The sequence below is a fragment of the Puma concolor genome, chromosome D3 (genome assembly GCF_028749965.1).
Source record: "Puma concolor isolate L17-30 chromosome D3, mPumCon1.1.hap2, whole genome shotgun sequence".
NCBI classification, from domain to species: Eukaryota; Metazoa; Chordata; class Mammalia; order Carnivora; family Felidae; genus Puma; species Puma concolor.
In genome coordinates, this window is record NC_141678.1 from 75,427,981 (window position 1) to 75,455,315 (window position 27,335).

Sequence of the window (27,335 nt, forward strand, 5' to 3'; positions counted from 1 at the left end):
TTTGTTAAAAAAAAAAAAAAAGATAGTCGTTACTTCTTGTTTACCAATTCTTTTGCCTGTAGTGCTCTTTTATATAATTGCATACCTTTAATATAATTGCATATACTTCTAATACATTATTGGATAATAATGATTACAGAGGCCATCCTTGTTCATGGATTTAGCAGAAAAGCCTTTGGTGTTTCTCTACTAATTAAGAAGCTATCTATCCATCTATCTACCTATTAAGAAGCTACCTCTCATCTCTCTTTAAGGAAATAGCCCACCATTCCTACCTTATTGAATATTAAAAAATATTTTAATGTTTATTTATCTTAGAGACAGACAGACAGACAGAACTCAAGTGGGGGAGGGGCAGAGAGAGAGAGACAGAGACAGAGAATCTGAAGCAGGCTCCAGGCTCTGATCTGTCAGCACAGAGCCTAACACGGGGCTTCAACCCACGAACTGCAAGATCATGACCTGAGCCTAAGTTGGATGCTGAACCGACTGAGCCACCCCTGTACTTTATTGAATATTTTATCATCAATAGGTGTTAAATTTTTCAAATATTTTTTTATATATGTGTGGAGATATCATATGAATCTTCTTCCTAGCTATATAAACATGATGAAGTAATTATAATAATTTCTTTTTTTTTTGAAAGAAAGAGAGAGAGGGGGAAAGGGACAGAGGGAGAGGGAGAGAGAGGATCTTAAGCAGACTCCACACCCAGTGCCAAGCAGACTCCACACCCAGTGCCAGAGATCAACACAGGGCTTGATCTCACCACGGTGAGATCATAACCTGAGAGGAAATCAAGAGTCAGATGCTTAACTGACTGAGGTACTTAGGCACCTCACCATTTCTTTTTTAACTTTTTAATTTTTTAAAGGAATTCCTACACCGAATGTGGGTCTCAAACTCACAACCTTGAGATCAAAAGTCACATGCTTACCAACTTAGCTAGCCAGGTGCCCCTAATAATTTAATATTGAACCCTCTTGCAAAAAAGTGTCCTTAGTCATACTGTATCATTGTTTTGATGTGCTATTGGATTCTGACTAGTAATAGTACATATACTGCACTTTTTTTCATTGATACTCATAAAAGAGACTGTTAAGTAGTTTACATTTTTCGTGTAATCTTTGTGTGGCTTTACATATTCTTCCTTGAATCTCCAAAAGTTTTGATGCATGAAAGTTATTAATGAGTCACTGGTTGGTTCTATATTAATACCTGTTTTATCTTCACTACAATATTAGCCTTTATCTTTTAAACTTCTTTATCACTTTTAATGCACTTTGACCTGATTTCTACTTTATCAAGAAATAAGAATGTAACCCTGCTTCCTTTATTTCTTTATTTCTTTCGTTTTGGGAGTATTCATAAAAGCTATTCTTTTTAGGCTGTTCTTTTTGTTTTATAACATGTTTATAACATTTCTGTTTTCCCATTGACTCTTGCAAAAAATTTGCATCGTCTGATATATCTTTGCCTACCTTTTTATTTTTAGCCTTTGTAAATCTCTTGGCTTTAGGTATGTGTATACTACACAGTATAAGGTTAATTATTTTGGTCAGTGTCTTTCTGGTCGTTTTCATTATGTAAAGCATGTTTGCAAATAAAGTCTTTAAGAAGTGTTCAGGAGAAGAATATTTTTTGAATTCTTCCTTGCATATTCATAACAGCTTGTCTATAGCCTTTGTGATTGGAAGTTGCTTTAGCTGGGTATAAAATCCTTGGCTTCTTTTTAAACTTTAGTCTCTAAAGGAAAATATGTTACTCCACAATCTTCCACCATAAATCATCACAATCAAAAAGTCTAATGAAAATATGATTTCTTTCCTTCATAAGTAACTTTTTTATCCATATATGGTTTTGCTCTGGTTGTGGAGACAGTAGTTCCTAGATGTCCAAATACATTTTTTTTAAATTTAAGGTCCACTAATTTGAATACCTGCATCTTGGTGCTGGATGTTCTGAAAATATGTTTCCTTTCAATATACAGTATTGAATCTCCTTTTATTGCGGGAATATTTTCTCAAATTATAATTTTTAGGGTTTCTTCTGTCTCACTGCCTTTTTTGAAATAATAACTTTTTAAAAAAGAATAACTTTGTATGAAGCTGGTGTTTAATTTTAAAGTAAATGTTAATTCCCCAATTTTGAACATAGTGATGTTGGCATGAGGTGAGAGAATCATAGGATGGGAAATTTATGGGGTGAAGGGAGAGGAAGGGAACCTATTACTTACCTTGGTTCAAATAAAGAACACTATATTCAAAGTTTGCAAAAGAATTTGAGTTCTGGTTCTGCTTTATCATCTCTAAGCTTGGTTACTTCATCAGTAAAGTGAAAATAGAGTTCTACTTCTCTCATGGAGTGGTTGTCAGAATCAAATGAGATATTGGATTTGAAAGAGCTTTAAGAGCATTATAAAGTGTAGAGGACCACACAACTATAAATGCAAATAAAAAACTGAAAAGCAGCCCCACCACAGAATTTGGCCTGAGGAGAAGGGTTTCCTGCAGAGGAACAGAGGCAAGCACATAATTTGACTTCTGCTTTTGTTTTTCCTTTCACCTTCTCAAAACCCCACCCTCTGCCGCTCCTGAGCTCAGAGAACTCATGCAGAAAACCACAAGCTCAAACCCTTCCCAGCCTCAACAGACAGAGAACATCTGCTCCAAAGGGTAATTACAAATGCAACCTTTGTATCCAGTTTACTTACTAACCCTTTATCTCAGAAATGTAGCATGAGAAGGTAACCTGGAAAATCACCAAATATCCATCTTTTTTCCCTTTAGGCAGGATTACAAAAAGGACTTTCTTCATTGGGTATTGAACAAAACAGGTAGTGAACAAAAATATTCTAGAATCCCATTTAGCCTTCAAAAATATCTTGCATATACTAACATACGTTTATACTGCTAGTACTAAATGAAGTGATTTGAAATGCAAGTATTTTTCTTTCAAGAAAATGTGACTATTTATATCATGGCATATTAAGGAGAAACCATTGTAGTTTTTAAAATTCATATGAGAAGATAATTTTACACCCTTCTTCATGAGTTTCGCTTATTATTTAGCCTTTCACTTTAGATGTTCTAATATTCTTCTCTCATTGGAATATTAATATTCATGGATGCTTCTTGTCAGTTTTCCTTAGAGATATCCTCTGTGAAAAGTGGAAATTAGTTGATGGGTGCCATCCAAGCCCCAAACATCTTTGTCCCTGACAAATGCAATACTGTGAAGGACTAGATGTTTCCATTCCATATCCTACAACCTCCCTAATGGAACATGGGGACTGGTCTTCAATGAAGGCTATAGTTATTATTTTCATTATCAACAGTAGCTTTTATTACAAAGAAGGTTTTATACAGGGATAAAAAGGGAAAGACATATGCTCTGTAATGGTCATCAGTTATTTTCCCTGTCATGGCATGACAAAGAATGCTTCCATGAACATCCTCATACATGTGCCCTTATGTAAGAATTTCTTTGAGATTAAGAGCCAGGAGTGGAATCAATATGTGCATTCGTACTTTGAGGAACTATTACTAATTTGCTGTCCAAAATAGCCTATTAGTCTATACTCCATCAGCACCGCATAAAGGTGCTTATATTCCACCAACACTTAGCATTATCCATCTATTTTTTCCCATTTTATGTTTTTGTGTTAGTTGCATTTTTCAGACTAAAAATTATTCTATTTGGGTTCCTGGCTTATTTTCATTGCTTTTTAGCAACTCTGTATAATCTAAATATTTGTTCCCTATCTGGTTTAATATTACAAATGTGTTTTCCTGGGGCACCTGGGTGACTCAGTGGTTAAGCATCTGGCTCTCGATTTCAGCTCAGGTCATGATCTTATGGTTCGTGAGTTCAAGCCCCATGTCAGGCTCTGCAATGACAGCATGGAACTTACTTGGAATTCTCTCTCTCCACCTCTCTCTCTGCCCCTCCTCCATTCTCTCTCTCTCTCTCTCTCTCTCTCTCTCAAAATAAACATTTTTTAAAAAATCCCCCCAAACCACATATATATTTCCCAACCTATCATCAGTCTTTTGACGTTTCCATACTGTTGAACAGATGTCTTTCATATCAATGTAATCACCCTTACTTATTTTTTTGTTTATGCTTAAAAAAAAAAACCCCTTCTTCATTCATCCATCCATTCAATAAATTGTGCTGAGTCCTTCCTATGCACCAGGTACTGTTTTAGTAGCTGGTAGTACATCAATGAATAAACAAACAGAAAGCACTGCCCTTCTGCAACTTATATTCTAATTGGAGAAGACATATCATAATCAATAGACATCATAAATAGGTGACTTCTACAGTATGTTTGAAGGTAGTAAGTCTATGGATGAAAACGGGAAGTAGGATAATGGAGACCAGCACTGTGTATGCAGAACTGAATTTTTACACTGGGCAAGTGTTATTGATTTAAAGATACACATTTATATAAATACAAATTTCCTCTACATGCTGTTTTAAACCAAGACTTTCTTACTAGCTCTACTAGTGAATGAGACTTCTCTTGGGTCTATTAGAGTGAAGTCCTAAGGCTCAAAAGACCCGCCAAGGTCTTTTGTTCATGTATACATGTCTAATTCATGGACTTAAAAGGGGATTAAAGGGAAGAATGTCTTACACTATCATGTTGCTGATGCCCCCGAGCCTAGATGTAGACTTCTTTGGAGGCTTAACTCATAGCCTGTTTTTGTAAATGTTCCATGTATACTCAGGGAAAAAATATGTTTTCTTAATGTCTTGGAGATATGTTAATATATATATACACACATATCTATACATAATCAAAAGTTTGTTCATTTTTTTTAAATTTCCTTATGCCTTCTTTCCCTTGCTTGACTTCAGTTTTGAGAGACATTTAATAGACCCTCCAACTACAATGTTTGATGTAACACTTTGCCTTTCATTTTATAAATTCAAACTCAGCTAAGATTCATCAAGTTAAAAAGTTGATTCACTTTCATCTTCAAGCACCAGTTCAAACTGCAATTTTTTTTATTGCATAGGTTTGTAGAAATGAACTAGGCTATGATGCTAGCAATGAAAAGCAAAATAAGTTTAAGACATCATTCTAATATGGAATATGTCCTCTGCTAATGGCCTCAGCAGATTTTGAAACTGCAATTATATTTGTAGCCACTGGACTCTAGGGTCTTAAATGACCTCTTAACAGATTAAAGAGGAAACGGGATGCAATACATCTTGTGACATGAATCTATTGTATAAATAGGATGAAATAGAAGAGCCTCAAAATCTGCCACTGTTAATTCAAATTACAATAGGAATAAAATGCTAAAGGTGAAATAATAATGCAGTAAAGTCCATTGAAGGACACACCTACTGAAGCTATTTTTCATGCAATGGGTTCTAAAACTGTACTTCTTGGGTACTAAATTTTCTTTTCCTCCTCAGAAACTTTCCTGGCTTATTAATCATATTTCTCTTTCCCTTTTCTGAGATGCTGTTGCCCTTACTTCAAATCAATAGCCCCCCAAATAATGCTTAGTTGTTCCCTCTTTGACTCCATTTAACATAAGAATTTTGAGTTCTCACCCTAGGCAGAGCACCGTGTTAGACATTAATGAGTATGTGGATGGGAGAGAGGGAGAGAGGGCTGGTGCAAAGATGATTGAGCCATGACGCCTGCCTTCACTAGGAGCTCAGAACCTGGTGATGGAGAGGAAAGATATGTCACCCAAAAAGTAGACTGGTATAAAGAACAAGGGAGAGGAGGTAGCTCAGTGCTAAGTGTGACCTGAGAATCAAAGCAGTTACCCCAGCGATGGAGTGGTTACCCCAGCTGAGATGTAGTTTTTCAGTCTCATTCCAGTGGCCCAGGCAACAATAGATGACTCTGTCTGGATCTGGGTATTTTCAAGTCACATGAACAGCAAAGACCAGAAGAATGGACCAAATGAATGGTCTTTCTGGAGAGGAGGGGGGCATGCCTTAGGCTGCCTATACTATCTATACAAAGTCCTCAGTGGACTCCCCCAGAAACTTGAAAACACTTAAGTGTGTCTGTGTAAGGCTGTGAGAAAACCCAGGCATTGGCTAGTTTAGAGTTCCCCAGGCAATTCTGATATAACCTGGTTGCAGGTTATGTGTTTCAGAACCACAGATGCAGGAGCTTTGAAGTTAGACATAAGTGATTTGAGTTCTGCCACTTACTGGCTGTGTGGTCTTTGGCAAGTTACTTAACTGTTCTAGACTTCCGTTTCCTCATCTATACAATGGTACTGATTACATCTGCCTTCAACATTTGTTATGAGGATTAAATGAGATAATATATTAAAAACAGCGCAGTACCTGGCATAGAATAAAAGTGCAGTAAATAATCACTATTGTCTTTATTTCCCTTGGGATGGACCTGCCTGATGCCACAGTTATGACACTGAATGACATAAGGCATCTCCAGGACATTCTTCTCCATTCATACTGCCCTCTGATATGGAACTGAGCAAGTCACTAAGGATAAGGCAGGGAAGGAACCTGACTCATGAGTTGATTCTAGCCTGGGTAGCCCTGTTATATCTAATGAAAAGAAAAGAAAAAGAATCATGAAAGAAGCATCTTTTAGACCATTTTAGTCTAACAGAACTTTCTGCAATGATGAGAGTGATCTGTATGACTGTGTCCAATATGGTAGCCACTAGGCTCATGGGACTCTTGAGCACTTGGCATGTGGCATGTGAAACCATGGAATTACATCTTAATACTGTGTAATTAATTTAGATTCAAAATTAAATGGCCACATGTGCCAATGACTACCATGCTGGACAGCATGTTCTAGAGGGAACTGTACATTGATGCACTTCTGCGAGGGCCCGGATCTAGAGAAGGTGACTGAATGAAGAGTGATAGCTGAGACCCTTCAATGAGGCCTGCACCACACAAAGAAAAGAGGTAAGTTTACACTTTTTTTTTTTACTACAAATAACCCAGAGTAGCAAAATTTATTCGGAGGCTTGAATTTGAGACATGGTCAGTCTACCTGCATAGATCAATTCCCTAATTCTCAGAAGATGAATTGGACTTGGGTCTTCTCTCTCTCTCCCAGGTAGAACACCCTCCTCTCTGTCACCATCACCACTGTTCAGAGCACTACAGCTGTACTTGGAGAATGGCACCAGAGTAAACGGTTTCCTTGACTGCCTTTCTGTGAGTTCCTTGAGTACAGGACCTATGTCCCATTTGTCTGTGTCCCCAGAAACACAAATAATATAGATGATTTATCAATGTTTCTGAAAGAAAAAGAAAAGGGAAAAAGAGAGGTATGAATGGAAAGAGGAAGGAAGGAGGGAAATAAGGAGGGAGGGAAGGAAGAAAAAGAGGAAGGAAGAAAGGTCTCTGAGGTATTAAGTAAGGTTACCCTGGTATTAAAGACAGAACCTTCAGGTTCCTAGTTGTGTTCATTCTTCTACACCACATTGGAACTTCCTGTTAAAGACTCTAAAAGGAAACACTCTCAGGACATGACCACAATGTTCCTGTTTCAAGGTATGAAGTATCATTTAACCACATTTTCTTTTCCTTCAGTAGCTCAGAAATTCATCTCTAAAAGCATAGGAAACACATGGTTGGACTATCAGGAAGCTGTGTCTTAAAGGGTAGATGTGCAGAAAGATTAAAGAGATGAGGGAGTAGGGTGACCAGCCAGTGAACAATTTAAGTGGTGTATTATTGAGATCAGAGCTGGATACACAAGTGGAAATTAAAGGGTCCGAAGTCTGCAGGACTTAGTGAGGCCAATGAAGAAGTCTCATGGTGGTAAAAAGCAGTTGGGAGGACAGGGAGAGATAATCAGAGGTTTCAAGATAGAATAATGCTGAGGGTGAGCAGAAAAGTAGGACACTGGGACAGAAATGTTCTAAAAGTCATTGGAACTAACAATTCCAAGAAAAAATGAGATTAGAAGGGAGATTGCATGGATTACTTGAACATGCATTGAAGACGTCTATTCTGATGGTTAGCAAAAATTAAAATCACAGATCAGAGAACACAATAATTATGGTTTGGGGGACAAAGTAGTGAGTACTCAACAGATGAAAGAGACAGTAGGCTACGGTGTAGGAGGTAGTCTGAATGGATGCCACAGATGAAGATTTTCTGCAACAGTAGAAGAATAATGAGTGAGAGTGGCCATGGGGGTCAAGGAGCATGCTACATCCCTTTTCCACTCCTGCCCTGGGTTGCTTGGGGTGTAGGGAATGAACCACCTTTTCTCTTTTGAGTCCCAGGAGAATCTGTAGCCCCAGAGGAAGCCAAACTCCAGTCAAGGCAAGAAGTCTAGTGAGTATTCTTGGAAGACATCCACTTAGCAGAGGAGGAAATGGAAGAAAAGCCAAGTCAGGGCTGGAGATAAGATTAGGAAAGGCGGCTTCAGGGGACAGGGAGGAGAGAGTTTGTCAAAGTGGAGCACCTGTCAAGCAACAGGAGGCGATGCGGTTGGACAGACAGATTGATAGTGGTGTCTACACAGCCTTGAATCCAAGTTGAGTTTGGACTTCTGTGGTCAGCAATGGGCAGTCTTCCAGCATCCTCTGAGTAGGTGATTAATGTGACAAAAGTCGTGGTATTTCCAAAATAATTTATTTAGAATGCCACTCAGGATGAATGGAATAGGAAATACATTGGAATTAGCAACTCCTTGTCCTTCCTAGAGCCTGTGAAAACTCCAGTTAAGTTTGCATACCAGATTTTAAAATAAAAACCTACAGAGCTGTTACCTCTAACTCCTTCTGTCTTGGTCTTATAAAGATGGAGCGTTATTGTCAATACAGTAGGTGTGGCTTCAGTGGGCCCTGATTCAGGCCTTCTGAGTAGAATCCGTTTGTTTTTTTTTTTTTTTTTTTTTCCGGCCAGTGGATCATTCAGTGGAGTGGTCCACGCAAACCAGACAGCTCCACATGTAAATTAGGATGAATGGCTTGACAGGTCCCTACAGTAGTTGCCCAGAACACAACCTTCTGACGACCAAGTCACTGCACCACATGGCCATGGCATCTGCCCTGAAATCCCGGAGTAGAGAAAAGGAGGACTGGCAGAGGTCAGTGTCGAGGTGAAAAGTCTTATCTTCATCCTGTCATATTATTTGTCATTTCCATACGGGCCACTGACAGCTGTCCGTCAAGCAAGCCTTACCCTGCTGCTGGCAAACCTCACAGCATACAAAAAAGAGACTAACGCAAGTCTGTCTTAATTAGGTGATAATTAAACATTCTAGCCAGAAACTTCCAATCAATCTGACAGAACATACCCGTTCAAAACAAGGTTTTGCAGCAATAGTCCAACAGACTGATAAGGTTTTGCCTGTCTTGCAATAACAAAACTTGTAAGTCCCCATCAAGTATCTCACAGATTTGAGGCGAGGATTAAGTAGGAATCTACCGAAAGGGACAGGAACCTGGGGCATCCCTAGGGAGTTGTGTTCCTCTCCCCTGCAAGGGGGATGAATTACACCCAGCATCAGGAGCAGAGTCAGAGGCGGGAAAGGAGCCCTGGTGACTGGTGTGCATGCTCAGAGGGGGTGAACCACAACAGAACCATCCGCACCCAGGCCTCCATGTGTACCTGCGAGCGTCACCCCTCCGCGAGTGCCCGCTGGCAGAACTACCATTGTCTTCTCTATCTGGCATCTTCTGAGCAACCGTCCGGACCCGGGCAGCTCAGCGTCCACCCACCGAGACTTCCAGAGAGAGCACTTCTGGTTCTTAAAAAGCAAGTCAAAGGAGAGGTTGTGCTTCTATTAGGGAACTTTTAAATATCCCTAAACTCAAAATTTCCTATCTAGCAAGTTCATGGCATGCAGGGTTGAAGATAGGAAGAATATTTTACAAAACGCCTGAATTAGATTAGTCCCCTGCTTAACTGATATAATTAAATATTGAATTGACCCGGAGTGCTTTTGGGTGGGAGCCGTGCCACCAAATACCAAAAAGTCTGCCATTATTTCTCTGCTGCAGTGGATCAAATTAAGCTGGAGCTCCCCAGGCCTCATTTGACCTAAGATTATTCTGATGCTGAAATGCTTTGGCAAGTGTTACACCAGTTATCTGTGATCTAAGACCTAATCAGACTATCACTTGAAGTTCATGGGGCAGCCCGGGTGGGACTGAATGGTGACAGTGTAGCACTTTTGGAAGAAATCCCTAAGTTCTAGCTCTATTTTGTAGCTGTCACTAATCTACACACACACACACACACACACACACACACACACATTGCAGAGAGCAGTGTGATCTAGAATGTTAGTATTGTATCTTCCTACCACAAGGGAAACCTAGGCATTTTTTTCTTTTCCACTAAACCTTAAAATTAACAAGAAGCAATATTATAAAGAGGAAAACTAAAGTCTCTGCTGGTTGGGGGTGGGTGGGGGTGGGAGGTGACAGCATCCAGAAAGGACGCCCATTAGACTAAAAGTTCCCACACAATTCAAATGAGGTGGTTTCTGTAGAAAGGTTTACAAAGATTTAACAATTTCCACCAGTACTATGAGAGGTTGCCTAATTCCACTCCTCCCTCTTAATATTCTGTTTTTTTGATTTCTTCGTTTTTGTTTCCTCTGAGATAAGAGCCTAATATCCAGTTCTTTAATTTTCCATTCCTAAACAAAAGCAATCACAGTATTTTCAGTCGACTTCAAAAGCTTTTGTGTCACTGTTATGAGTCGGTATGTTTTTCTCTGTTCATGTGATTGAAGGCACTTTGTGAAAGCTGAGAAAACTTGCTTTGAATTTTTTAAAAGGTTCTCTGTGTTTAACCAAACACTTGTCCATGTAGAGCAGGAATATGCACCTTGCAGTTTCTATCTTGTCAGAGAAGATTTGAAGGCAAGGCTCTGCTCACTAGGGTATTTTCATCTCCCGGGATTCTGAATCTAGCATCTTGCATCCCCAATAAAATGTGTCTACCCTGAGGATGGTTTTCTTCAGGGGGACTGACCCCCTCCCCGCTGTCCCCTCCTCCCACCCCAATCAATTTGTGGTTCTGAAGCTCTCCATGTTTCTGCATTTCAAAGACCTCACCAAAGTGCAATTGATCTGTGATTCCAGTTTCCTAAAACTGTGGTAATATTTTGTGAAGATATATCACCCCAGCCGTCACACAGACAAATCAGTGACTTCACAAAAACGTTGATCTCTGACTCACATCATAGTCTGAGGTGGGCCGAGTGACTTTACAGGGCACCTCCTCCAAGTGCTGATTCAGAGATCCAGGCTGTCTTTGTCTCCCAGCTAGGTGGTTAGGAACACGTTGTCTCTAAATTCGCCCAAGAAGAGGAAAAGCAAGTTGGAGAAGGCGCACCAGTAATTAACAGCCCCCCACCTGGACGATACACACAAAACTCCACTCGCATGTTAGAGAATGGAGTTAGCACCAGGGGCTTTGCCCGTAACTGCAAGGGAGGCTGAGAAATGAGTAGGAGTGTTTCATTTGGTAAAACACTGTCTCTGACACAAGGACAGACTGTGGTACCTTTAATTGGATACTTTGTATGCTTTTGAAAGACATCTCTTGTATTATTGGCTTGTCTTCCTATTTAATTTTGTGTCTGTCATGGCTCCCAGTTCTACTGTAAGTACTTTGAGAATAGAAACAATATGTCACACATCTTTGTGTCTCTCTTCATATCCAGCAAAATGTCTTTCCTATAATTGGTTCATTCAGCATTCAGTCGATAAATACTCATCGAGTTTCCATTATATGCACTGTTTTAAGTCCTGGGAATGCCTTGGTGTGAAAACACACTAATTTCTCCCTACTGAATTTATAAAATCGATTAAATATTCACGCAAGTAAATGTAAAATTGTCGACCATGCTGAATATTAGGAAGTAAAAACACGTTGTGTCACAGAAATACTCTTAGAACCAAGTTTAAAGACAATGATGGTATTGAGTAAACTAAAACAAAACAAAACAAAAAAAACCCCGAAAAACAAAAACAAACCAAAAAAAAAATTGTCATGTGGATTGTGGGAAATCTTGCCCCATGGAGATTCCAAGAGGTAGAGAGCAATGCAAAGGGGTGCTGGGCAATTAGCAGGTGCTCCTGAACTCCCTGGAGGAGTGAAGTTTTCCACCAGCATTCCCTCATTTCCTGTACTGTGCCTGGTGTGATAGGCAACATGTCAGGAGTAATAAAGAAAAATGGCAGTGTAGCTACAACACAAGACACACATCTTTGGGACATTTCCATTCTGTCAGCAGTTTTCTGTCATACTCTAATGGGATCATATGAATAATTTTGTTTCCTCTAATAGGAACCCCCGAAATATATAATCTCGTCAGGTTGTTTTTATATCATTCTATGAAAAAATGAATACTAACATGATGAAAAGAAAAGATAAGCAGAAGAAATACAAGTAAAATGGAATATTTGTGGACATGATTATTTTAGATATTCATATGGCATCTGTGATAAGAATGTTGTTTCTGCCTGTTCCTCTGTACTTGATGAACTATGGGTAGTTATCCGAGAATGGCAGGCATCTTTGTCTTCCTATGTTTTTATACTGGGAAAGGAATGTGTCTCCTTGACTTACATATGTTGTTTTATTTATTTATTTTGCTCAATCGTGTGCTTATGAGCTTTCAGTCTGCTCCCATGGCATAATCCAAATGACTTGGACAATTTGTTATTGTCGGTTTTGAGATGAGAACATGAAGGCACCCTGCAGCCCTAAAAGCCTATCAGTTCAAACTCTGATGATTGTCATTTACAATTATTTCAGCAAAGCCTCCTTCTTTTCTTCCAGAATCGTTTGGGGAATTTTATTTGGTGTTTGCCTGTGTTATTAAACGAGTTTCTCATAGGCTGGGTTGAAATCCAAAAGTGGATCAACCATAATTCCCATACTACAGTGAATGCATATAATAAGCATTTAATAAACACCAGTTAAAATGAAGTCAGTTGAATTGAACTGAACTGAACTGAAAAATTAAAGACTTGTGTGGTTCAGCAAATTAGAACATTCTGTTAAAAATGGACAATCCAATCACTTGCCCTACAGTGACATGCTGTGCCTCCACACAGAGTGTAGGTGTGTAAGTAAGCATGTGCTTAGCCAGTCATGTATTCGAGCGCTGAAAGCAGGTTATTTTTGTTGTATAACGTCATTGTGAGTTTCCTGTCTTTGTAACTCAAAAAATATGGGCCTTCACAAACCAAGGAGGAAGGGATGAATTAGTCAACAATGGTGTTGGGAAAATTGGCTTCACTATACGGAAGAAAAAAAAAATTCTCAAGTTAGATTTTCACCTCAGACCACACAACAAAATAAATTCCAGCTGATGTTGAAAAGTGGAATGCAAAAAAGTAAAAGCATCAAGAAAACTGGAGGACCATCTGCAGATGTGGATCGGCAGAGAAGGGGGTGGGGGAACAATGGCACTTCTACCTTTACTTTATACTTCTGTTTTGTCTTTTAAAAAACAATACGCAACAATTACATGCGTAATTTTCAAAATGGAGAGGAAATGTAGATGAGTATTTTATCGATCTTGGGGTGATGAAAGACTTTCAAAACCTAGAAGCCATGGAAGAAACACCAAAAGGAAATCAACACATTTGGTACAATTTCTGTATGTCAATAAAAGCATCAAAATGTAAAAGATGCATGAAAAATTGGGGCAATGTTTGGCACAGATACTGCGAAGTCTTCACACCATCAACGTATAAAGAACTACAACTTTCTAAGGAAAACGTGCAGCCTATGTTAGAAAAGGGTATAAAATAGCTGTAGCACAGAATATCATGAAAAGAAAAAAACACTGCTAAAATAATAAATAAACATATGCAGGAGAGGAAAAATTTTTCTTCCACCCTTCTAGGTTCTTTTGACTGGTCTATTAATTAAATTGACAAAAGACAGATTTACCAGGGAAAAACAAATTTAACTTAATATGTATGGGAGCCCCACAAAGACATGAGAAGCTGAAAGACAATTGAGACATATAAACTATGCCATCCTGAGCTAAGATGGGGATAGAAGTCTGGGGCTATAAAGGATAGGAAGACAATTCACAAAGAGATGGGAAGAGCAAATGTTGGGTAAACAAATGTTTCCCATGCCTTGCAGAGACAATAGGGCCCACAGAGGAATCTAAACAAATAGGCCCTGCCAAGCTCCATTCTCCCCACCACCCGGCCCCATCTTCCCACACCCAGCCCACACTTTCTGTAGTGATCCCTGGTTATAGCTCTTTCCTGGGCCAGGCCCTCTATCTAAATCCTCAGAGGCAAGTAAGGGGGAGGTAAAGGGCTCTTCCTTTGTCTTTTGGGCCTTGACTATCTTCAGCTCCAAATACCCATACCAAGGTGGCACGTTTTGGGAGGGCTCATTTTGAACCCCTTCAATGCAACAGTTGTTGCACCAGAATGCCCACCATAGCCTTATTTATAGTATTAGAAAATTTAGAACTGATCTCAATGTGTAATAGCAGAATGTTAAGTGCACTATTGTTTGAAGAGTGTATATATGGTGATGTAAGGATATTCTAATCATACAAATGCAAAAGGACTTCAAAAGCAAATACAAAATTTTTAATTTCGTAAAACGTGGGTCTGTGTTCATGCACACGTGCATGCAAGATCATGCTTAGGAGGGAATTTTTCCCCTAATATATTTCCTCGAATATTTTTCCAAAAATACTAGCAGTGCTTATTTCTTGGTAGTGAGGTTACTGTCATTTTCATTCTTCTGTCTTTCTATAAGGAGCATGCATTAGTTTATAATCAGAAAAAAAATAAAAGAAGCATTTATTTTATGCTCAGGTCTTCTCCTTCCTTTCAAAAAAATTCCACATGTTAAGTTTAGCATTCTTAACCAGATAAAATACTGTGAAAACTCTGAATGAAAGACACTGAAGATCATTTATCTGCATGTAACTTTCATGGATTTCTAGTTTAGCATAGAGCATAATGCTAGTGAATTAATTTAATTTTAACTTGACCCATTTAATATCTATGCCCATGCTCTTTTTTTTCTCACCATCATCTCCTCTCCTACTGGTCGGCTTATTTTTTACCGAAGTGCCAACTAATATGGGACACCTTGAGAGTGTAAATTGCACTTTTTGAAATAGATCATATCTTTTTTTTCTCATCCTTTGGAAATCTTTAAATGGAATAAGTAGAACAGATAGCTGACAGGTAGGCCCTTAGGGATAAGATCTATTAAATTTTTCCTCATTAGGGATGTAGACTTAGGCTTACATTATAATTTTTCCCCATAATTCGGACAAATCCTTCACTACTAATTGAATTCTTTTTGGTCCAGGTGTAAAGCATCTGGATCATTTCTAAATAAACATAGGTCATCCTCATGCCTTTAGCCACTTAATATCTTTCTTTAATGGTTTCACTTCTTGTCTTCCTGGTTTCTCTGTCCCATCACTGGCTTCCAGTTGTGTTTTGTTTTTTGTGTCGGGTGTGGTGGGGGGGGTTGAGTGTTAGTTTTTCTGTGGATTTTGTTTTCTTGTTGTTATTTTTGTTTTTTCATTTTGTTTTGTTTTGTTTTTAAGTAGATCAGAAATATAGCTGTGAAGGATGGATGAAAAGGCAGAGTTGAAAACACACAATTGATAGATGACACTTTACAGTCCTGTGCTCCTTACTGATTTAAAAAACCAACAACCAAAGAGCAGGCAGCCATCTAATCAGGATGGATCCCACTCCTGAATAAATATGTCTCCCTTTCTAATGCCTAAAATTTGATTATTACTGAATGATCATTTGCAATAATCCTTGTCCTTTCCAGATTTCCTCCCTGAAAACGTAAATACCCCTGAAAATGGACTATAATTTTTAAAATAAATTCTCTTCCTACTCACACAAAGGATGAGTTTTTCTTTAGGATTTCATTTGTTGTCAGCAAAATCCCGTGGGCCCCAAAGCTAAAGGTTCTACAAAAGGGAGGATGGGGAAAACCAAGGGCAAACCTTGTAAACTTCATCACAGTGTATTGGGAAAGCCCCATGCATATTCTGGCAACATGCCCAGTGCACTCTCTCCCTCCTTAGTGTTATCGGAAGTGGAAAGAAAAAAGAAAACCCGGGGGGGAGACAGCAGCAAGAGGACCAGTGGTAACTCCACCCCTGTATCATGAATGTCCAGGGACAGACCAGTGGAAGGCGGGCATCTATAGAGCAGGTAGATATTAGACTCTGGCTCAGCTTCTTTATCAGCACAGGAAGGGAGTGACAATAAGACCACTAATGAAAAAGCCACATTTTGACAGCCCTGGCTCTGTCTCAGCTATAACAATAAAATGTGAATTGCAGAACAAGACCCAATAACAGGAAACAAGAATAGCGCTGAAGGTGTTTTGGTAAACAATGGCAGTTTTCCCCACTGAGGTCTTGATTAATACCCTCAGCAAATCTAGAGAAAAGGATAAGGCTTCCCTGTCAGGAGGGCTGACCACAACCCCATGTAATGCTCATCCATCTCTGACATCCCTGCCCAAGACACACTCTTATGGCAGAACCATCCACCTTGACCTAGGACAGGTAATGAAACATAATGACAGTCTTTCCCTGCTCCACTTCCAGCTGCTTCACATGGCTGCTAATAAAGATGCTTGGCTTTTATGTTGTCCGTCTGTGCCCCAAAAGCAAACATGGAATTGTGTTTTCCTCTTTGGTCTGTCCCCCAGCCTAGAAGAATGTGTCCTGCGGAAGACAAGCCAACCTTCAGCTGACCTCTAGATGCATTCATTAGGCTTGGCTTCAATACTTTCGACAGTGTCTCCAGATCTCCTGTTTCTATAAAACATATTTGTTTATTTTAAAAAGTACAAAAGAACTGTAGTAGTCTTGTTAGCAATCCAACAGAATCAAGCCTTGTTCACAGAAGCCCTTGGATTCCAGTGTGTCTGATTTTACTCTGGGTTGTTTATTTTCTATTTAATCCAAGAGACTCCAGAGCATGGGTCAAAGAATTGAAAGCAGGGTTTGAAAAGGACTTGGAGAAGTTTTGCTTTGGAAGCCAATGTAAAAATTAGATTCTTATCTATTCTATAATATTATTATTTTGAGCATTTATGAGGACTGCTGTTTGAACATAATCATTCTCTAAGGTTTTCATGCCCTAACAATTTGGCATCAATGTTTTGGGGGAATTTTAAACTAAACAACAGCACTAACACCTAGTATTGCCAAAGCAAATAGCATAGATCCATTGGCCTTCTGTTCCTTTTACTCAAAAGCTATTGAGTGAAATCAGTTGAAATTCTACCCAGAATCTTGAACAGGAGAACTTGGAAGGTACAGTTGACTCTCATAATTGCCTTCTCCCCACCACCTGGAACAGCATTTATGGGAATCATCTTTATATGAATAATTTTTGAGACAAAATAATCCACCCTCATGTGACACAGGAAGGGGATCCAGATTCAGGGCTTGTTTGGCTGTGACAACAAGGCCACCATGCATACACTGGCAATAAAGAAGGAACTAAAGCTGGGGAGAGAGCAGCTCCAGGGCCTGCAGTGTGGGAAGAGCAGGGGCAGGCAAAGGATGCTGGCTGGAGCACACAGTCAGTATAGAGATTAAAAAAAGATGTCTCCATATAGAAATATCATTGGCAGGTGCTCCATATATAGAAACAGAGGGTAACCAACAGGTATAGCTTTTTCAGCTTATCCCATAATGGAAAAACTATTTAGAGCTCTCTGAAGCCACCAGCCACAGAATCTGCTTCAGAGGAACAGGGTAACACGTCCTCTACAGGCAAGAATTGTATGCTGATCTTCTCAATTTTCTTCACAGTTAAAAATTCACAAAAATGTCACAGTTAAAGAGACCATAGATAGAGCCTTGTCAGCTTACTGGCAGTTTCTCAAGACCTTTAAATGAGTCTCATCTGATTTGAACACAAGACCTTGTAATTCTCCATTTGATTCATTGAGAACAAGCTTCCTTTATTTACAGAATGCTCTATAATCCTTAAAGATTTTCCTATGTGGGCAAAAATTTTGTCCCATTCATAATACTTACACACACTTGCAAGTGTACTGCTGTGTATACACACATACACACACTCATATAAGTTTATGAGCCTTATCCTATACAGAGAAAGTTCATAAGAACAGCTCATACATGTCATTCATATGTTACCTATCCTGCCTATTTGATTCTTGCTTCTTCAAACCCACCTGTCTACTAGAAAAGAAGAACGAAGTTCCTTGGGATACCTACGAGATTTATATTGAGTTTTTTGTTGTTGACTTTGAATTACAACTGGTTAAAGTAAAGGCATGTCAATACCACATGATACAGTTACATAGTCCCCAGTGCCTCAGTTTTCTTGACTATAAAGGAAGAATAATCACAGTACCTACCTACCTACCTCACAGGTTTTGTGAGGATCAAATAAGGTAATTCATGTAAAAGACTTGGGATAGTGCCTGACACATAATGAACACTCAAAATATTGTACTATTATTAGTATACAATGCCATAAATTACACAAGGCAAATTACCATTGAGTTGGGTTAGAATTCAAGTCAAATCAATAAATATGCATTATCTACCACATATAATTACTATTGTAGAAAATACATGTTCATTAGTAGATGCTCAGTTCAAATTCCATTAAATGTTTATCAGCTATCTGAGTGGCCCCTGGGAAGTCAGGGTTAGCCTATTATTCTGCTTTCACTGGCCTAGGACTAAAAAAATTAGGCAGGAAGAATGCACTCATTCAAACTGGGATGTGTCCAGAACATGAGGTTAAGGAGATCTATTAATAAATTGTGACTTCAGTAATAAAAGGTACACACATAGGCATCGTGCATGCTAGAATGACATTTTGTTAATAGACTGTCCTGGCAGAGAGGGGTGTTCTTTTAAGCTTTTTAGCAGCAACAAGCTGCTTCCTAGTCAGGAATCTTAAAATAACTATGTCATTACATAAACATTCTACATCCACCTTATGCCAACCCATGTTCTGTTTCTTTTGGAAGAGAATGAAATAAGATGAATAGGCATGACCCAGGAGCCTGTGTTAGAGAATGCTAACATTCTTTAAGATGGTGGATTTTCTAAAAATTATGAAAAAGGGCCAGTGTTAAAGGTATGGCTGACCTTTGCAAGATTATTTTATTGCAAAGGTTCTTTGGTTTTACAAGCTGACATGCCAGAGTCAACATAAATAAGGTGCTAGGGGAATATTGCCACAGAGGTAAGAGCATAAACTTACATAGCTATCTCAGTGTGGCCAACTGGGCCCTGGGGAGGAGACCAGTCCACACAGCTACATAAATAGCAAATATGGCCTGGCCAACAATTCAAAGAGCACTAGGTGTATTGTCTTCAGAATTAAATTGCATTAGGAACAAATCAGATATAGTGAACACCTCACATAGGCAGACATGAGCTCTGGGCCACTTCAGCCTGGGAGGAAATCTTCTGCATTAGCAGAACTCCAGTGGCAGTGAGCTAGGTCAGACTGATATTTGGGTCCAAATCAAACAGGTCCCAGAGGAGAAATCAGACTTTTCAGTGAATAAGAGGAGGTCCAGCATGTAGGGAATCAGTAGTGAAAGAGACAGGGAAAGAGGAAGATACCTAAGGATGGTTTAGGCAGTTAGCATGGAACAAACTTGACAAAACATGATTTATAGTCAGCTGGAGGCACTGGAGAAGAGGGACAGAGACTAATGACTTGATCTGATATCTAAGTAGGATTTGGTCACAAAGAGCAAATCAAAAGACCAGGAATTAAAACGGGAACCAAGAAGTGGACTAACCAGATGCTGAATCACCGGTAATAATTCTCCTAGAAATAAGGGTTTTATTGGTAGAAGGAAACTTGCTTAATATGTTTAATAACTAGTCCTTAAAGATGGCACTCAGTGAACCATAGCCTCACCACAGTTAATTTGGGTCAGTACTGTGACTTGTTTGACCAATAGGATTTGCCAGAAGTGACACTGTGTATTGGGAACAGGGCCTTAAGTGATTTATAGCTTTCATTTTTACCTCTTGGAATGCTCCCTCTTGGAATTCAGATGCCATGTTGCCATGTAGCCCAAACCCCCAGAGAGCTTCTCTGATCAGCAGCCCCAGCCTGAGTTCCTAACAAAGCCAACAGCTGCCAGCCATGTAAGGAAGCCATCTTGGATGTCCAACCAAATCAAGCCCCCAGGATCCAGCCCTCACTCACATCACCTGGAGCATAAGGACCACACAGCTGAGCCCAGTCAACTCACAGAATCATAATAAGAGATAATTAAATGATTATTGCAGTAAGTCACTCAGTTTGGGGACAGTTGTTACAAAGCAACTGAAAACTGAGTGTGATAGTTTCAGGGGACATGAAAGCAATATTAAACTAAGCAATGATTACATCAGCAGGCACTTGAAATGAATTTGAATCTTCTTTTAAAAATTTAAATTCCATTCAACATATCCTCTTTAAGAAGACAGAATTTTGCATAACTTGTGAAAGAAAATTTCCCATCAAAAATATTTAAACTTTTAACGTTTATTTATTGTTGAGAGTGACAGAGAAACAGAGTGTGAGCAGGGGAAAGACAGAGAGAAAGGGAGACACAGAATCTGAAGTAGGCTTCAGGCTCTGAGCTGTCAGCACAAAGCCCGATGCGGGGCTTGCACCCACAAACTGTGAGATCATGACCTCAGCTGAAGATGGACACCTAACTGACTAAGTCACCCAGATGCCCCTTCCATCAAAAATATTTAAAATCAACAATGTTTAAGAAAGGCAACCAATTTATCTAAAGAATTTCTCCTTGTTGTATTGCTATAGTTCAATTAAAAGTAGGATGGGGTTGGGGGCACCTGGGTGGCTCTGTCGGTTAAGTGTCAGACTCTTGATCTTGGCTCAGGTCCTGATCTCACAGTTTGGTCAGGGAGTTGGAGCCCTGCGTCAAGTCCCTTGTGGAGCCACACATGGAGTCCCATGTCCAGCCCCACGTCGACAGCATGGAGCCTGTTTGGGATTCTGCCCCTCCCCTCTCTCTCAAAATAGGTAAATAAACTTAAAAAAACAAAACAAAACAAAAGTAGGAAGGGGTGAAATAAAGTTTGAAAGAAAATGCCAGATTTCCCAGACAGTTTCACACGCAAAATTATCAACAACTTTTGCTGTATCATGTCTTCTCAAGCAAGACATTGCTTCCCTTAATTTGCTACCATAGCTAGACACGGGATTTCCTGCATTGAACTTCTCAACCTTAAGAAGGCCTCTGCTCATCACAGTTATGGTTTATGTGCCATTACCTCTGTGTTTGTTCCAAAAGCCAACAACTAACAAAGCATCATGCGGAGCATAATGCCAGAGGATAAAAGAAGGTCAAAAGAATGGGTCAGACTTGGGGAAAACAGAAAGGGAGCTGAAATCCTAAGTCAACACCTTGAGAATTAATGTCACAGCCTTTGCCAAAACACCAAAGTGAGTCCAAGTGGGGCAAGATAGACCAACATGAATCAAGGTGGGCTAAGGTGAGTCAAGGTGGGCTGTGTTGAGCCAAGGTGAGTCAAGTTTTGGAAGGAAGGAAGTCAAGACACCAGTCAGCATTTCCCTGATTACCTAAAGTCAAGGGTTTGGAAGCTATGCCATCAAATAAGGAAAGATTTAACTATTAGGTCAGAGTTCAAGTCTGCCAAGATCTGGACTCGTGAAGATCAAACCAATTATCCTAGGAGACAGAACTCAGAAATGGTCTCAAGATTCTTTCATACTCTATCTGGGAATAGCAAATGGTAACCAGAAGAGTATAGACCATAGCCCATAAGTATTTGGAGAACTGAATGTTTCTCTTTTGCAAGTAAAATAATCAGGATGGTTTTCAAATAGAGAATGACATGATGTTGAAATCCTATCACATTTTATTCTCTAGAACTTTTGAAGTATGAAAGGAATACTGCTTGAATAATTCCATTACATTGATTCCCATCATTTGGCATTCACTGATCATGCAGAGCATGTATTAGTTGGCACACAGCACATAGCATTAGAGGGAAAGTTTCCTCTGTTTGCAGAATGATCATGACTGACATCAACCTATATGACTACACTCTTGTCCTTGACTATCTTCACTACAGTGTGACTTCAGGAAATAGGACCTTGAGTCATGAATTAAAAGCCTCTCATTCTTTCATATATCTTTCTCAAAGGAACTACTAGATGAAAATAAAAGCCATTTGAGGGGAAATATTTAACAACAATAATGACCAAAAAGTCACTTTGAGTGGACCAAATACTGACTTGTGTTTGGAATGGAAGATTTCCCACTGCAGATCCAAATCTCAGAAACTGACAACTTCAAAGTACTTTCTGAAGGTTTGGGCTTGAAGTCCTTTACATTGGGATGGACACTTGAGTGGACGCATAGGTGATCCATTTGCATGAGGGAATTATTACTCAGTTGAATGATGAACCTTAACATTTCTGCAGAATGTGATGGCACAAATCTCCCTACTCCTCTGAAAAACCTAACGAATGAAATTCAGTTCAGTGGCAAGAACAAGAACTATTGGGTTTTCATGACACTTCATGGCTGATCATAAGTCTAGAATGGTGTATCTTCATATGGAACTATGTTAAAATCTCTTAAACATATCCTAATGGAAAGAGTAACCAATCTGTAAATGATGTTTTTTTTTTAAAGAAATTAGCTTACAAATTTCAAATGCATAGAGTAACTCTAGCTAATAAAATACTGACAAACAAAATTCATTGGGGACCTACTTTAATGAATAGAGGGATTAATTTTTAATTAGTATATTAGTTGTTTACTTGTAAATGGCAACAATATTCTATCCCATAAATTCCAAATTAGCATAATCCAAATATAGTTTTATTGTAAAGAATTCTCTGGCAGCTAATTCAACAAACTTTTATTGAGAACCAACTCTGTACTAGGCTCTGTGGTAGATATTACAGTTGCAAAGATTAATTGGATATAGTCTCTGCCTCAAGGAGTTGACAATATTGTGAACAAGAGAAGGATGTAACTCATTGTTATATAATGTGATAAATGCTATGCTTTTATGATGAACAGTATGCTTTCAGAGGGCAAGGGAGGTAAGATTAATTCTACATAGAGAACATATAAGTATTTCATAGAAGAAATAATATTGGATTTGGATATTGAAGATTAAGTAAAAGCTCACCAAATGCAGAAGAGACAGTAATGGACCAATGTGGAAGAAAAGTATGTTGTTAGGAAGGGGTGAAGAATCTTTGGGAAATAGCATGACTGTAGCAAAGGGAACCTGGGAGGGAGACAGAAGATGAGACTGGAAAGGCCAGTGCCCTTGGCCATTTGTGGCCAGGCCACAAATGCCCTTGAATCTCTTCTGGAGGTGGCAGTTTATCTTACATTGAGTAGCTAGAAGGAGTTGGAAGACAGAAGGCAATTTGAGCAAATTCCAATGTGTGGAAATAACAATTCAATCAGTTTTCCCTACTGCTTCAGAGAGAACTAGGAATTCTATAGTAAGAGAGCAACAAGAGAGAATCCGTTTCAGCTTTCAACTTCCAAAAAAAAATTGCTAAAAGTCACTACTTTTAATTTTCAAGAACCAGTATTTTGAGAGGAATAAAAGGGTTTGCATATCAAAAGGCAAAGCCCTGGCAGAATGTTTAAGAACACAGTTAAAAATTACTTATTATTGCATAGTCTCTGAATCTGTATTCCCCATACTCACATGGCTTAAGATCAGTAACTCTGGTACCATATATCATTCTTTTATCAATCTCGTGTCTCTCTGAGATGATGCTAAAATAACAATGAAGAGACAATTGGCATAAATCTAAAAGTATTCATATATCCATGAGGCAAGTGAAGAGTTTATCCATAAATAGTAAATTAAGGAGAGAATAGATGAAGTAGTAGAAGAAAGAACACTTTGTTTGCCAGATGGACATTCTACAAAATTTGCAGGGGTGGGGCAACCAGTGGGGTTCCCTGAACTTAAGACTACTTTGAAAAGTGGGGTCAGCTCTGAGAGAGGACTGAGCCTCTGAGTGAGCACCTCCAGTGGCCATAGTCAGGGAGTCTTGAGGGACCTAATCCTGCCTCCTCTGATTGCGTCCATTTCAGTGAACATCGCTCATGTTGCTTGCCCCTAGAGGCTACTTGTCCCTTGAGGACATCTTGTCAACAGCTACCTGCACTTAGACAGCAGGGAAACATGCCCAGGCCTCCAGACCATTCAGTTCAGCTAAATCCCCCTTGTGGAACAGCCTCCTCTTCAAATCGCTAGGGCACTTCAAAGCCTCCAAAAGGAAGTGAGGACTTCATACCCACAGGAAGTACTATGAAAGAGGATGTACCTTATGAAAAAGAACATACCTTCATACTTCAACTGAGAGGAGGGGGGAGGGACCTGGAGGCTGAACAAGGCCAGCTTGAGATTTTACCTCAGCCACAGCAGTGGAGAAACCCACTACTGTAGAATATCACATGAATGTATTTCAAGATCTATCCACCCAAATCTCTGTCCTCAGTACATTTGCGTAATCCCACAAAGAACTTTTCTTTGCCTCTGCCACACAGCAAAGCTGGGCTTCTGACCTCAACCAGTTCTCCCCAGAAGGTGCCTGTGGACACTTCGTAGTCACTCAGGGAAAAGGCAACTGGGTCTTAGGGAAAGCATTATGCCATCCAGGTATTCACATAAATGTAGACAATTGGTAAAAGCACAAAGGACGTGTGAATGCAGTTTTCTCTGTATCCATCAGTCATGGATATTTGAAAATAACCATTCTTCCAGAGGTGCCTGGGTGGCTCAGTTGGTTAAGCATCTGTCTTGATTTTGGCTCAGGTCATGATCTCACGGTTCATGAATTCAAGCCCCACATTGGGCTCTGTGCTGACAGTGCAGAGCCAGCTTGGGATTCTCTCTCTCCCTCTCTCTCTCTGCCCCTCCCTGTTCTCTCTTTCTCTCTGAAAATAAATAAACTTAAAAAACAAGAAAAGAAAAGAACCATTCTTCATGTCCAGTTCTGAAGGCTACCAACTCATTAGCAAAGGTTCAAGGCACTCACTATAGTATAAAGTCCTAAGCTATTTCAATGGATGAATCTGGGTACAAACACGCACATTCACCTTTACCAGATTTCTTTAGTTCCACCAAAGGTAAGGAATGCATTGAAGGCTAGTAGTAGCAAGTTCCAACTACAAGAAATGCTTGCCCAGTTCTGTTGACAGCAGATAGGCATTGTATACATAAATTTTCCTGTTTGTTTTCCATGTACAAATGCCTACAAAAAGATAAATGGAAAACAAAGACACAAGCCATGACCTCTGCTCTGCCCTCTAGGACTGCAGAGTCCTATAGAATCCCCCAAATTAAAATCTAAAAGTGTTGATTTTATGAGTCCCTGACATATACATCATAGGAGAGCCTTAGAAAGAAACTCAAAGCTAACAGAAAAACTTTTTTGCTTCCATGAATGGGACATGGATTGTGTTTAAGAGAGCAACTTAGAAGAGAGCTGAATAACTCCTGACTTTCCTGGAGATGGTTAGAAAGAATAAGGTCTGTAAACTATAGAAATGGTATGATCATTTAGTAAAGAACTATTAATAACTGCATAATCCATATATTTGCATATATATACACACACATATATACACACATGTATATATATACACACATGTATATATGTGTGTATGTGTGTGTGTATATATATATATAGGAGAGAGATATATACACACACACACATATATATATATATATACACACACTATTATTTAATCAATATGGAGCCTATTTGAGATTATGCTAAAAACAAACAAAGAAGAGGTGCTTGATGTAAATCTAGAAGTCTTAATATGCCTATGGGGTAACAGCATCTCAGACATTGTGTTCATATGTAACAGTCATAAGCTGGGGTTGAGTTTCACTACTCTCTTGCAAGGAGATCTCAAGGCAGTTTTGTTAAATCTCCCCTGCAAGTGAAGATGATGAAGGTCTTTCTCATCCACACTACCATTTTTACTCTCTCATATTACAGGCCTCACCCTCTTTTGAGGGGTTATGCCTGCCTTGTCAAAGCAAGGTTTGAAACACACAGGACAGTTAGAGGGGGCTCAATAAAGCCTCAAACACAGGTGGGCCTCATTCCTGATGTACACAGAGGACCCTGAGATTCTGTCCTTTTCTGAATTTGAGATAAAATCAGGGATAATGGAAGAGACCTGAGGTTGCTATGGGAGCAGAAAGGGCCTCTGGGACTGGTGAGACCACTGGTGAGCCCCAAATCAAGGTGGAGAGATATTCACCTGACACCCACCTTCACCCACCTGACAATGTGGGACCGTGGGGCACAAGTTATTCACACCATCGTGCCTTGCATGTGGGAAGGGCTATTGTGGAAGCACAGGTACAAATCAGACCCTAGTTCTTTTTACACTAGGGTCCTGAGGAAGGGAGTAGGGTTCTTCAAGGATCCTAGGCAGCAAAGATATACCTGGGAGAGAAATTCAAATAGTCTCATGACGTGAGTTTCATCACATACCCAGTCGAGAGGAAATCTCTAACTGTCTCTGTTTACCCCCTACTCCAGTAGAGTTATCAGGGATTTTCTGTCCACAGCATCTGAATCTCCTCCAGATGTCCCAGGCCTCAAGTCTTGCTTCATGGGGTTTTCAGATGTTCTGATCATTAACAAAGGATTTCTCCACATGGGAAAATGGTTGGACTGAATCTCTGATATGGGGTCATGACTGCTGCAAGACCACCAAGGGAAGGGTAGACAGGTGTTGATGGAATTAGAAAGCATATAGATATTTCAAGAAAGTTCCTCCTATGTGTGGTTGTGAAAAGAAATCATACACAGAGGGGGCAGTGTGTGGATCAGAGGTAGGAGAGGCCAGATATAGGGCAATGCAAGAGGGAGGACCTCAGACAGGCAATGGCAGTGGGAACAGAGAGCACCTTTTAGATGTAGCAGGTTGAGGGCGGGAGACATTGAAGAAGGTGAGGGAGAGAAAAGAGTATATTAGGATGACTTTTAAGCTTTAGCTTGGGTGTCAATAGATTGCAATGTCATGTTCTAAAATAAGAAACGACCTTTTAAGGAAGAAATAATTTGGAATTCTGGAGACAAAGCCAGATTGCACTGGAAAGAAGGAAGAATGTAATTTAAGGAAATGGAGGTTTAAGCTACAAAAGTGAGGACATGAAATGAAGGTGAGAGGTGTAACCTACTACCTACTACATGCTACATACTACATACTGCATATTACATACAGGGATACCTACTCCCATGTTCTTTAATCTAGTCCCCTGTTCCAGTACCTGACAGTTGGAGAGGCACATGAAAGAT